The following is a 14,806-nucleotide window of genomic DNA, read 5'->3' on the forward strand; positions in this document are numbered from 1 at the left end:
CTCTTTTAATCAAGGAAATTGTAGGTCCCGGAGCTTTATTAAATATTAAATATGATTCCTGTCATTTTATTATAATTTGAAAAACGAGTTTTTTTTGATTCTATACGTTAAAAATCGTCGAGAAAATTGCCATTTTAGACATGTTGTGTACTGGTAACAACAATCATGTTTAATCTAAAGTTTTAATGGAATTTAAAAAAATCAATATCGAAAAATCTCATTAGCTGAAATCGACATGGGGGTTAAAGTTGAATGAAAATCCAAGGGTTTCCCCGCCAATTAATAATAAATGAAAGCTGAGATTTTCGTTTAATTTCTGCTCAACGGACGGCTCCAAGTAAATCATAATAATAGATTTATGGTTATTAAGCTGTTTCTGAAAGAATAATGCCAGAAATGAACTGACAAATTGGGGAGAAAACGTGTTGCATCTGGTTAAATTAGAAAATGCAATTTACATGCAGCTGCAAATTAATTTTAGTTGAATCAAAATAACCTTAGCTAAAAGGAGAAAGTTTCATTGATATTTATTTAGTGCGTTTTTCTGCCAGGACACATTATAGTTTCTCCACGTTTGTCTTCCCAATCGTAAAAGAGAATTAAACAACCTGAAATTTCGTTTTTTTCTTAATTTTATGGTCAATAAACATCAATCACCTGCTGTATGTAGAAACGAATAGCATGGAGCTGGCACCCCGTGAAAAATCGCTTTCCACGCTTCCAATTCTCGCTTAATTAAATCGCGGCATTTTCGGCAGGGATTAATTTTTCCAAATCGGTCCGTCGCAGATGAGCCGGTCTGAATCCCAGGTAACTAATTTAATTTGGTTAAATAGAGTCGGAGACGACGAAAAGGGAGAAGGAAAACTTTGAAAGGTCGTCGTTGTGCATGTCCCGTAATTGTCGTTCGCACGGACCGCACGCGCCCTTCCATAACACTTTTTGTTTTCCAATTCCAGCCGACCGAAAAACACGAAAAATAAATAAAAGTAAATGGCTGGTCCTGTAATTTATTCGAAGCTAACGAATTGTGTGCCGAAAAAAATACGTTAATTTTATTTCTGTAGAACCGCCGCCATCCCCTCCTCCATTCAAGCCTTTGTTTGCCCCCGGATCATGAAGCGCGTGTCGGTCTAATCGTAAAACAAATTCGATTCTATTCGTTAGTTTTAATTACTCGGATTGTTCGATTCGATCAGGGAACTTTATTTATGGTTTGGTGTGTGTCGCTAATTTGGGAGCTTCCGCGGGTCCTACGGAGCTTTGAGCGACTGAAAACAAAAGCTCGCGTATGAGTTGACGCTTGCGCCGTCCCTGTTCGACGACTGGGGGTAAATTCCCCGTTTTTCAAGCGGTATTGTATTGGGCAGAACAAAGTTTATCGACTGTGTAACAAAGAGGGACGTACGATAACAAAAACAGAAGATAATTCGTTCAAAATCACTTGATACCCTCGAGCTTTTCGCGAGACCTGCGCAATACACATCCTCGAACAAATTTAATTAGTTTTTTGCCTATTTTTTCTTTGTTAATTGGCGAGCTTTTTGTTAAGTCCTCGACAACAAATGAATTAGAGGTCGTCGTCGAAAGAGACCGCAAACATGAGCGTCGATGAAATAACGAGCTTGTTTGAAGAGCGCGGTCTTGGAGTCCCTCCAGGATCCAGAAAAAACATAAAGAAATTAGACTTGGCGTTTGGAGAGGGAATAAGCCCAAAAATGGGCCCTTGCTTCCTTTTAGTAGCCACGTCAAATTGAATAAAACATATTTTCTATCAATGAATCGCGCTAAGGACAGCGCAAGGGATGATTGGTGGCAAAATCCATACGGGACGGATCATAGAAACGACCTCGGGGTAGCTCGAGCAGGCAAAGAAATTCAAAATAGAGACGGGGTGAAGCGAGACAGCCGAGGGTAGTTGCAGGCGAGGAAGGGATGCAAGTAGAGCGCGCCGACGCGTCTGCGACCTACGTTCGAAAATCCTTCGTGTTCCAGCGGTGCCCATACGAAGAGAAGGGAGAAGCGGCTGCTCTCTCAGCCGCCAAGTTATTTCGTTCCCGGGCCTCCGAGGCTACCGCACTCCGTAAATGCTCGACTTTTCAGCGTTTTTGCTCTAAATCGCGGGTGAACAGTGCCGATACTGTGAAAGCTCGCGCTATACACAATACAAACAAGCTGGGTCCGCGCGGACCCATGCTCTCGTGGTCAATGTGACTTGAACATGACTTAGTTCCATGGGAGTAATAATCTATAGGTAAGTGTGCAGAAGAAGCACTAACTATTTTTATTACCCCATCTCGCACATTTAACACTTCTCGACACGTGTACTTCTTTTGTTGGACAACATTAGAAGCTACATAAAAATGTTTAACTTGCATTTAACACGGACGATAAACGGATGAATTTCAAGTTTTGTATGCTAACAACATCCTCCGCGCGCCCGGAATTTTTAATGACCAAATAAAATTATATCAACCGGTTTTAATATTAAACAACCCTCTTCGCCGTTTTTCCCGACACAGCTACATCATCCTTTCGCAGCCAAACGATTTCCCTACACCTATGACAATCATCCCTTGCAAAAAGCAACCAAAACCACCATAAATCTCGGCACTAATCCGGTGTTTGGTTTTGCGCCTAACCATGCGTGTCTATTTATGGAATTCTAATCGGGCGAACTGCTCACTAAATGTTAAACATCTCGTAAAATTCAATTACAACCGAATAAAACAAACTCGTTACATCTCACCTCCAAATAAATATTAGTGTAACTTTGTCAGATCGAAATTATTTTCTAAAAGAAATTTATTACGTTTTCGTTATCGTTCCATTGACGTTAACGTCTCGTAAAAAGCAAAGAACAACATTTTAACACGCCACCGTATTTTTTTCCCGAACTCTTAACGATAATAGTCCAGTTGTTGTCATTCATTAGAGAAACATGTTACAAATGACAGCAAAAAAAACCCACAACTTGACGCTTCAGAAAAGCCAAACATGTGGCATGTGCTCGTACTTTTTCCGTTGATAAAATTAAACAGCAAAAAGAAGAGTTCGCTTTTAATAATGAAACGGCGTCTTTGGCGCTAATTGCACACTGAGATTAATGAAAGGTCTTGGCGTTGCAAACTACGTTTTCCTTTACTGTTATTTTTAGGTCAGAAAGGAAAACTCGAAGGAAAGATATATGTGTGGCTGGAAGACGAATGTAAATTCTTGAGATTTGTCGGGTCCAATGGACGCAAAGTCGAGTCTCAGATGATACATAAAATCATGACGGAGGAAGAATGGACCTCGCAGGATCACAATCGAAATGCGGAGTCAATTAAAACAATTCCATTATCTTAATTGGACTAGTTTTTAATTGGTGTTGAGTTTTTGGGTTCCCACACAATTAGTCACTCCTTAAATTTACGGATTTCCATTAAAATTTACATTTTAATTGATGTACTTGATTTACGGACACACGAGTCCTGGGGGGTCTAGACAATCTTCAGGAAAAATTCAGGGCAAAACAAAATCTTCACAATTGTGGCGATGGTAGGCATCAAAGCTTTCAGCAGCTTTCAAGCTTCAAATCATTGTAGTTCTGTGTCATCGACGTTTTAATCGGATTCGCTATTCTGGGCTGTAGATTATAATTCGATGTACCTACACAAACATGATTTCCATCTAAGTAATTCGGATTATGCACATATTGCCAATGAAAATGAGACTTTTTCACCACACTGACCCGTGTAAATTAGAACCCGAAGTCTCAAACAGGGTCCTTGGTAACAATGAACGTCTAGCAATCCGTCCGCAGTTTAACACACAATGGAAATTATTGTGGACTGAAGCCAAAAATTTGATAGCGTAAAATGCAACCTTTTAATACGCTACATCGGATTTTGCAATGTTTTGTTAGCAGACTGACGTAAATGATTTTATTTTGTTACATTTCCAAAAAATCTGGAGCACTGCTGCACTACATACATTACAGAATCCCACAAAATACAAAAACCAAAAGGTTTATTCTTGGAAGTTGGCGCCAGAACTTATTTCTAAAAGGAACCCGGGATAAGTATATCGCACCTCTGTACATAAATTAGCACAAGACACATTGTAATTTTTCGTCAGAAGGAAGATTGATGTTCAAACACTCTGAGTGAGGAAAACAGGATATCGGAAGTATTTCCGGTGTATTTACATCATCTTCATGAGACAAGATCAAAGAACCCGCTCGATTTGATGAAATAACATACCTACAACCCCTAATGACAATTTGTATCCACAGCAAATTGTCTCATTTCTCGCGATTTTCTTTTCCCACTGGACGTAAATCGATAAGTGGGTTTCAATAAATTGTTGTTTGGATAAGTTGTTTTCAAGAAACTTTTCCCACATGGCTCTAAAATTATTGTGTCCAAGTTTCCTTTATTATGTACTGTTTCCATATCAAATTTCAAAGGGTGTCTCTACGGAAATGCAAAATGCATCCCTTTGCTTCTTTGTGGAGTCGCAATATCACATTTTTCATGCAGCAGAAATTGCAGCTCAGTGAATCTTTCCACTGAAATCGATATGAATATACCAATTAAACGTCACCGGGTTTGAAACACAAATCACATGAAGGTACGCTCCAATCAGATCAACTCCTTTTGTGAAGTTTGCCGATCCGGCCGTTGAGATTAGATCAATTTTAGATGGTTTGATGATTAGCAAAGTTGGTGAGTTTATCGACATTTATCTCATCAAACATTTATTGAGGTTCCCTTAGAATCATAGACGAATCACTTTTCTGGTTTTCCCATAAAAAAAAACAAATCCCGGGTGACGTCTTGTAATGTATTCAACGAGCGATTCTCCTATTTCCATTCAAGAAAAACAGAATCGATCGTATTAACGTGTTAAAACACATACATAATTCAGACTAATGAGGTTCACTATTTCCAAACATTGTCTCGTACAAACTGTAAAAGAGTTCCAATAAAAATAGAGTGACGAAAGATCGATAGGTGCTAATGTTTTAAACATTTCCCGGTTAATTTGCATTGTAATGTAATCATAATTTTGCAATCAACAAATTGCATGCCGACAGTTAAGGAATTTAGTTTGGAAAAAAGGGAAGGAGGGAATAAAAATTACACCCGATAAAATTAATAATGACATAAAACTTTATGATGTAATAATTATTAATAAATCAGTCGTAAACTACCACAATAGCTGTAAATATTTATCGTAGACTCAATTTTGATAGATCGACAAACGAGTCTCTTTTGTGGATTTCGAAAATGCGCCAACCGTATCGATTCGAAGAGAGCTACTGAAATTTTAATTTCTGCAGTGAAAGTTTATTTCAGCAATAACTCCTACAGTTTGGCTAATATTGACTAGCCAAACATAAACATGTTCAATTATAAATCTATTTACATCGTAATCTCCGTGTATATTCCGAATTATCGATCGCTGTATAGGTATCTGTTGGTTACACAACCACATTGAATTTCAATTTCCGGACTGCAAAGAATTCAACAAAAGCGTCCATCGATCTTATCAGGTCTTTCTAAAATAATAGATTGTTAAAATCCAATGAATCAAACTCAATTTCCACTGATTTTCAGCCCGGAGTGGCTCGCACTGAATTATTTGTAAGGAGGCAAATTATATTTTGTTGAGTAAAGTCATTGTTAAATTATACGTTACCTGTGTTTTTAAAAGTGTCAAAGAATATAGCACGGCATGAATAAATGAGTGGTTTCGTTAAAAATTCATCCACAAAACATTTGTTATATTTGATAATAGAGGCACGATAAATTCATCTTCAGTGGACTGTTATGTGCGTCGTAATTTACAATATTAATGCACTCAGTGACCCAGCACATGTTAAGATTCGGCGAAGAGGTCAACAGTTGTCCAATAAAAGTAGATTGACATCTGTTTATCACAGATTTAATAGTTTTAACAGATAGATACTCGACGAGCGGAAGAAGTGGGCAATTTTTAAATGGCCCCAATTATGTAAAAGCATGAAAAATGAGGTGTCGCATTCAGGAATTGGCGTGTTTCAAACTTTACATAAAAATCAATAGCATAGTGGCGTATTTTGTTTAGAAATTTCAGAGCGGTTTTTATTGAATGATTGTGAATTAATAACATCAAACGTGTGACAAGTTTTATCGATACTGAAACTATTCCGGTTTCAGGATAATCCGTAATTGTTGGACGACAGTTAAAAGTTTTTGATCCGCAAAATGTTGGACCTTCAATAACCATCTATCAGGTTAAAAGAAACAATTTCCTCCCGGAAGCAATTTTATTGCAGTTCCGGTGCTCAACTTGCTGCAGTTCAGGTCGGGCCATGTCGAATGTCGCCAGTTCTGTGACTGATTGATTCAGAAGCGGGTACTTACGGATATTATAGGATAAATAATGCAGAGAGCCGCAACATCCGCAAGACGTATTTCCGTATTATAAGCTCTAAAAAATGGATGAAACAGAAAAAACGACAAAATAACAAACGGTGGTTGTCAGAACGCCAGCAGCTGCCAAAAATGTTCTTTGTAAATCGCTTCGACAAGACCACGAGACATTAGCATTCACTTAAGTGAATTAAGAGATTACTCCAACGAGATATATCGTCGCGGAGATTTTTTAAGTAACCCCTTTAACTGCCTACGCTAATAACGTGTTTATATTGCATTTAATTCGCCCATTTAGGCCGATCGAATGCGACGACATCGCCATCACCGATTTATGGACGGTGACACTGGCGCGCAACAATGAAGGGAATTTTAACGACACCGCGGAAAATCTGGCAACGACCATCGACGATGACAAAAGGAAAAATTAAAAAGCTGAAAGTGTCGTTAGTTATGTGTCATGATGAGAGAAATGTATGTTTACGGAAAGTTGGACGAGAGACAAGGGGGAATATGTGGACGAAGACAGCGCCACGCTAAAATTACCGACGAAGGAATGCAAACAATCATAAATGCGGAAATTCACTCGAGGTTACCAGCGATTTTATGCGAAATTAACACGTAAGCTATTTTTTACATGACACGATGTTAATGGCTTGCATACACAACAGGTCTATCTTAATTGCCAGGGGAGGATTTATTTCTTGCGATTTATATTCAAATATTCAGAACAGACGATTTTTGACACTCCCCATTTTCCAAAACACAATCCTCCTAGATCTTGCAGCAGAATGCGTTGCCGTCGCGTTGAGTAGAAATTGATAGTTGTTCTTATCTTGATAATGGTGGAGTTAACAGCGAATTGAACACAGCACGAAATCTCTTTTTCAGATTCTAGTAATTTGCAGTCGTGTTACCGATAATCAAACGCTTAAGCTTGAATTTTGATCACAACGCGAGAGTCATAAAAACATTAAAACCTACAACATGTCTAGCATTAATCAGAAAAAGTAAAAAAAGACCGCCATATCTTCAAGTGGCATCTTATATTCCATGCACTTTTTGTTTTACAGTTTTATATCCAACTACATGAAAAGCTCGGGACAGATCATAAAAGTGCACCTTGATGTTTATTTCTACCAGTTTTCTCGATTAATATACTTACTGAAATGAAATGAGATCGTTTCCCGGAATTTGTTGGTACAAACGACATTGCGAGTGGATAATCTCAGCCGGGGAAATATTTAATTACACTCGTGTCGCATTGCAAAATAAAAATATTATTAAACGCTACATGCTAATCCCAGAGAAATCTGATGTTTTTGCTTTTTCCTATTGGAACGAGTTAAGCTGCTACGATATTTTGATTACGAAAGCACAGCCAAATATTTCCGACTGATGCAGCGGCCTTTAAAAATGTTCATTAAAAATGCAGTTTCCCAATGATTTCACGGCGTTGCTATAGCTACTAACAAAAGATGAAAAGTAAATGTAATCGATAGATGGGATAAAACAACAATCGGAAAGTTGGAGTGATGTTTGAAAAAATAAAGCTTTGTCATAAAGTTAGTGAAACAAAAGCATTTAAAAAAGAGCCTCTTCCAATTTTTAATAACTTACAGTGAGATGAAAGCTTGATCCATGTACAGATATTTGTTTTACTTTTTATTTAACATTTTTTCGCGGAGCTTTTCAAGTCGTCTCATTGTTCGTAGTGTTGGACTCCTGTAACTGGTGCCAGTGCAGATTGGATTTTTCCCTGAAGACTTATAATAGGAACTAAGTGTAACTATATCCTGTTGAATTGAAAAACACATTTCACTTTTATAGTCTCTCCAAAAGAACCGAGACTTTCAATGTGCTAACAATGCTTATAAATGAAGCCGTTGGCGTAAGGAGGCAGCTCCATAATTTCTAAAAAACACAATTTTTTACCACTAAACCAGATTCTTTGTTCCTTTTATCGATACCATGGAGGGTCGTAATTTTCCCCCAGCGAGAGGCATGGTGACAGTTGTAATTGGGTCGTTCCAAATGACGATATACTCCCTGTAAATTAAATATTCCGTCCGCGAAGACCGGCCACACTTATCTTGGCTGTTTGGGATGCGGATTGACTCCACTGGAGGATATCCGTCCGAACCGATAGACAACAGAGATAAGAACCGCTTTGTCTCCTGTGGATTATGCCTCCCGGTCTTTCGCTGGGGGCAGCTCGACCTCACCCTAGGCCGCCCACGCACCTGATCTTCTGCCTCAGAAAAAAGTTACTCGTAAAACATATTTACACACATCTCGCGCAGCGTCGAACTTAGACACAATATTACTCATAATTTTTTTCCCGGCCTCTTTTTCTCTCTCTTGTTATGTGTTCCATGATTTATACGCTACATCGACAACGAAAACGAGCATTTGCGAGAGTAATTTCGCGATCCCATCACAAACAGAATAATAATAATTGTTGTATGGAAACATGCAATCGAACTTCGAGGGGAACTTTTGATTTTAATTACTGACAACAGCTGGAAAACTCGGATTTTTGCAAACCGAAATCACCTGCTGGGATAATCGAGAAAAAAATGAATGTTTTGAGAGATTTATGGAAAGGGGCGAAAATATAAAGACACATTTTTGCGGTGTATTTATTTTTAATTTGTTACATATTCCGACCATTTTATCACCTGAAGGGAGGGAAAATTTCCAAAATACCTTTCGCTAAATTCCGATTTAATGTACGTAATAGCAAGCGCGCATATTAATCATCGTTACTGCCGACCTAAAAAAATTTAACAGACGTCGAGAGTTAACAGCATTTGCGGCTTGTTCAACCCTTGTAAATATTTGTTCGTTCTACTATGCAATTTCAACGCTCTTCCTGAACAGTCAATCCGTTTTGAGTTTAACTCTGAGAAATGAGCCAATACGCCTATCAATAATTTCTATAATAAAATAACTGACTTTGTTTTTATAAAAGTATTGCGACAGTTTCAAGCGTCACTGCTTTGTAATACTTTATCGAGTTTATCATAATTAAAAAACAATGCACGCTGTGCAAAAAGTCTGATTGAAAAGCTGTAGAACCGTCGACATCAAGCGAAAGCACAGCGCACTTCACAACTCTAATATAATAGAGCTTTGAGCTTCTATTTACAATTTAGAATATTTTTACCGCGGTATGAGTGTATTCCGGTAGATTAAATAACTGAGAGCTGTAATGTCTTTGTCATTTTCTATTCCATTTTGACAAATAGATCTAGAGTCGAACCCGCATTTGTATTGTTCAAATTTATAGTTTATTTTCCACGTCTCCATTTCATTTTGCTATAAAGTTGAAATTTCAATCTGTTTATTCTACCTAGCGCGAAATTCGGGCCCATCTAGTCTCTGGAAGGCAAGAAAAGCTCGTCCGGTGGTTAATTATAAAACATGCAAATCCAATTCAAACACGCAAATAAATAATGCAATATTTGGATGTACCTACCTAAGTCAGAATTGCACTGTTAGAACAGTGTCAAACTAAAATGTTAACTTGAGACTAGAATTCTTTATTACGAATCTCAAAGTTTTTTTTGTTTGAAACTTTTGTGACTCAACACAGTTATTAAACTAGTCGAAAGTAACAATGTGCCAAAATTTTACTGTTTTCGGGTGAAAATAGCCAAAGTTATAAAATTCAGTAGAAAAGTATGAAAATTTTTAGAAAGTCACGGAGAAAAAACTCTAAAAATTCGAATTCTTGCCAAAATATTTTCTAATTTATTACAGTAGATAAACAAGTCCAAAGTAGTAACTCCACCAAATCTTACTGTTCTAAAATCAAAATTGCCAAAGTTACAAAATTTAATAAAAAACGATTGAAATTTTTTATTCGTCCAGAAAATAAAAATTTCTATAAACTCAAATTTTTATTGTAAATTTTTGCAACTTAGCACAACTATTAAACTAGCCTAAAGTAATAACGTGTCCAAATTCTACGACTGTTTTCAGATTTAATAGCCAAAGTTATAAGTTTAGTAAAAAAATGTGAAAATTTTTAGAAAGCTCAGGAGAAAAAAACTAAAAATTCGAATTCTTGTCCAAATATTTTCTAATTTAGTACAATAGAGAAACAAGTCCAAAGTAGTTAACTCCACTAAATCTTACTCTTTGCGGATAAAAATTATCAAAGTTATTGAATTTAATAGAAATCGTTGCAAAATTTCTAAAAAAATTCTAAAAGATTTTTATTCTAAACGTTTGTAACTTAGCACCGTTATTAAAGTAGTGTAAAGTAATAACGTGTCCAAATTCTACTGTTTTCGGATCAAAATTGCCAAGTTATAAATTTTAGTAGAAAACATTTGAAAATTTTCGTTTTCAACTAAGTTTCACGTATTTGTTGCTACTCCGCCAGAAATAAGCAGTTTTTAGTCCGGAGTCCGGAGCAAACTTTGTCGCCTTATTTTCCATCTTTTCAGAAATCAATCAAAATGGTTCTCACAGATCAATAAACATTTTCAAAAAAGAAAAGGAGTTAGCTTCATAAGGGCGAGTGACCTCGCAGGATGACTCTCCGCTTTAATTTATCTTGACAACAGTTAATTCAATTGACAAATTGAAGAACAACCAACAGCTTGTTTGTAAACTCAATATTGTTGTTAAGGTGTTAGAACCACAAAACCTGCGACGATCCAGTTAAATTGCTGTTAACCGCTAGGAAACATGTAAAATAATACACAAACCGCGGAAAGCAATATCAATATAATCACGATTACAATCCAAAATGTTAGATCCCATTTCCAATTAGAACATTACCACAATTAGAGCTAAAATATTTAGATCAAAAATCATATATGGGGTCAAAGGTCACCGGCCCGTGCTGTCTAGCAACATTGCAATTTAACATTACATCAATATCGACGGTAAATTTTTGCCTGCACTTACAAAGCATTCTCTCTACTACAATATTGTAAACAAGAATATTTTTATGAGATGTTAAGAAAAAACTTATGAAAATTATTCCTTTAATAAAAGTACATACATTTTGAATTAATTATTCGTTAGATAGCTCCTAGTTCATAATTTATTAGTTCACAACCTGTTGGAATATTTAATAAGCTGCGAATAAAAAACAAAAAACGCAACGACACTACCAATTTAAAATAATCAACCAAATCGATTGTCGTTTCATTGTGAACACGTCGGAAAATTCTCTTCCATCCCCAAAGCCTGTAAAAAATCGAAGAAGTTGCTGTTCATCCGCTCTATTTACCCGCCTTAGCTTCTTATGAGTGTTCCCAAATAGTTTCATCCAAGTTTATGAAAAGTATATCTCCGCCAACTAAACAAACAGTTGTGGTTCTTGTAAAATAATCTCAACTCCGGCTAGAGTTTATTTAGTTCGTATTGAAATATTTTTTATCTTGACCACTATCGCAGCTGGTGCAACCATGTTTATGTTATCACTTGTTTGAAAAACGCGGCGGTATTTCAAGAAGTGGAAAAGCACGACTGAACGAATTATTGGATACAAATAGTTACTTAATCGAAAATCTTTATTCATAACGATGATGAACTTCTGAAGAGTGTCCAATAAGTAACGACCACGCTAATTTCTTCACTTCACAATGTTATTTTTATTGATTTTCTATCCAAGACGTCGTTACGGTTGTTTTATTCCCACAAGCCTAACCTCATTAAAATTCCTTATTTGGTTTCTTTATTAGCTAAATTGGCGTAATGGACTGTTTTTATTTAGGATGGAGCAACGTAAATATTTACACAAGTCATCCCCGAACCAGAAAGGGATCAAGTCCGGTAGTAACGCACTTTAATGGTTTTTCGTTCTAAGCGCGTTAAAAGCGTCCGGAATCCGGAGCCGTTAATCGATTAAACGACCGCGTTCTTCCCTAATTAAATTAAACAACGTTTAGGAATTCCGTTTTTCCAATTGGAGTCCGATAGAAATCCGGTTGATTCGTCCTGAATTACCTAGTTATGGTTAATTTATACAACAGTTGCATGATAAAGCTGTGCCGAACCACCGCAATCCGCAGTAGCGTAAACAGATAGAGGAAACGGAGTTGACCGGAATTGCCCGGATCCCCTCATTAATTAATAAAAACCGTCGAAATCGGATTAGTCTGTGGCGACGCGAAGTTTTCAAGGAGTAGAACAATTAAATGCATCGTGTCCGGACTTTGCGTGCTCCGGTTGACTCCGGACGGTTATCGCGGACGGCCCCATGGACATATTTCACGGTTATGGGCGATGTTTGTGCATGGACGTGGACAGAAACGCTCAATTTGAGTTTTTTATTTCAGTAATTAAGTTATTACGTGACGAAGTCGTATTTTCGGAAAGGGGAAACTTTGACGTAATTACCATCTTATTGGAGAGGCATGTAACACGGAACAATGGACGTGTGCAAATTGAGCAATAAATTTTTTACGTTATCACCTTGTGTTTGTGCCGCAATTACAGCTACAGATTTACAAACGCGGGAGGTGATTAACAATGAAGTTAATTGGACGTTAGGAAAACACGATAAGTTGTGTGTTTGCAAAGGAAAATTATTATTTTTGCGCACCGCTTGATGTTAGCAGATTAGCGATACTTGATTTTATTCTTTAGTTAACTGATATGATTATTCGTATTGAATGCATCATTAGTATCGGGTTTGGTTAACCAACTAGAATTTCATTTCGATGTAGCAATTTACCAATCATTTAATAACTACACGCGATTATGCAAAAATTAGTCGGTAAAACGTTCAATAAATTTTGGCTTAGTTGAACTTAAAATCAGTTGCACTATGTGAAACAGTTTTGTCTTGTTTAGGTGAGGCTACTGACATTAATTTACTTTGTTCAAAAGTTTTAACACAAATTTGCAATGTGTTTGGCTGAAGAAAAATCGATTTAAGTTTAAATTCTCTCTTCTATATTCAATTTGCAGCATTGAACCAATTGGAGGCAGTTGCATTTTGCAAAATATCTCATGCTCGTTTCCAAATTAAATATTTTCGATACGGTACTAATTCAGTGAAAGCTCTTTTCCCCTGTATTGGAGTGTTTAAGTCGTTGGCGGAATATTTTTGCAAGCTGATCGAATTATGGGTTCCCTTAGATTTACGACTGGATAAAAGTGGCTACTTTTGTGCGAGCCGGCTAATTTATTAAGTAATAAATATTGGAAAATGCGTTTGAATCGGGTGTGTGTCGGTTTGTTCCTCGCTAAGGTTCAGTCTTCATTTAAATAATTCATATAAATTTCCGATATTGAATAATTTGAGGGTTTCCATAATATATGAAGTGTCTCCGAGTCGAAGAAAATTTCTTGACACGGCAATAAAGTAAGATAGGGGGCGTCGAAAAAAGATGTGTTATAGACATTTCACGGACTTTAGCTGGGTAAATTTATTTTTGTGAAAGGCAAAAAATGTGCGGAGCTTTTGAGGGAGCAAAAACGGAAAGTCTGCGGTCTCCGAGGACCTTAGCTTATCTTCCAGCGGCTCTGCGTCGTTTCCTTCTAACTTTATTAGGAATATGAGCCCGTGTCGGCCGCGGCCCTTCGAGGTGCTTCAGCAGTTCGTCGGCCATTAAAATGCGAATGTTGTTCATTTTTCATTTTTTACGAGATTTAAAAAGTTGCACGCAAACCTCGAGATGTTTTATTTTATATTTTTCGCTTTTGTGGATGCGAGAGGGTTAATGTTTTATTACAATATGCGTTTCGGAATTTATGCTGCGCGTCGCCTTTTGTGCCGGTTTAAAACCGTATTTATGAACACTATTTTACTAACTGTTTTTCTTATTCGCCTGTCGGGATGATGAATGGCTTTTTATGAGAACCCACCACGACCGAATCCCGAAAGGTGGTTACGCCGAAATTACACAAAAACATCAACGCGAGTTAAATACCCGCGAATCAATCATCGCTTCACACGATCATTAAAATCTCTTCAACTTCTCAGCTAAACGACATGCAAGGAATTATTTCTATGTGCTAAACTGACTGAAAATAACCCAATTTATTTTACACAATTAAACCATGTTTCCTACACCGAATTTTCACAACAATTTAGCTCCAAAACAGCTTTCAATAAATCTTGTTTTATTACACAAGTAATATCGATAAAGCTCGTTATTTTGAATATTAGAAGCCTCCAGAGTGTTAACTACTGACCAAAAGTAAAAAAAGACAGTTTTTACGTTCACGAAACTTTAAGCCATAAGTTAGAAACTGTGGTTAACAACAATTAAGAACGGCGTTAATGTCGCACTAAATCTAGACATTCTGTGTAAAACTCCTTTTTCAGGTGGCAAAATGTTTCCAAGAGTAGAACCACAATTTTCTGCTTCTCACATTGACTATCTAGGAGCCAACACTATTCTCTGAAGAAGCGAGATTTCATTCATTAATTC

The 14,806-nt window shown here is 36.9% G+C and overlaps 1 protein-coding gene across 2 annotated transcripts in view; it reads left to right on the plus strand.

The window, feature by feature from the left end:
* The first annotated feature begins 2,162 nt into the window (after positions 1-2,162).
* The window catches only part of LOC148168733 (uncharacterized), a 50,930-nt gene continuing 38,286 nt past the window's right edge, over positions 2,163-14,806 (plus strand). For both annotated transcript variants that reach the window (XM_088045726.1, XM_088045731.1), the window contains exon 1: positions 2,163-2,254. The gene's annotated coding sequence lies outside the window, so the exon portion shown is untranslated. The remainder of the gene's footprint in view (positions 2,255-14,806) is intronic.

The sequence above is a fragment of the Gnatocerus cornutus genome, chromosome 9 (genome assembly GCF_029298725.1).
Source record: "Gnatocerus cornutus isolate USDA-ARS CGAHR chromosome 9, icGnaCorn1.1, whole genome shotgun sequence".
Lineage (NCBI taxonomy): Eukaryota > Metazoa > Arthropoda > Insecta > Coleoptera > Tenebrionidae > Gnatocerus > Gnatocerus cornutus.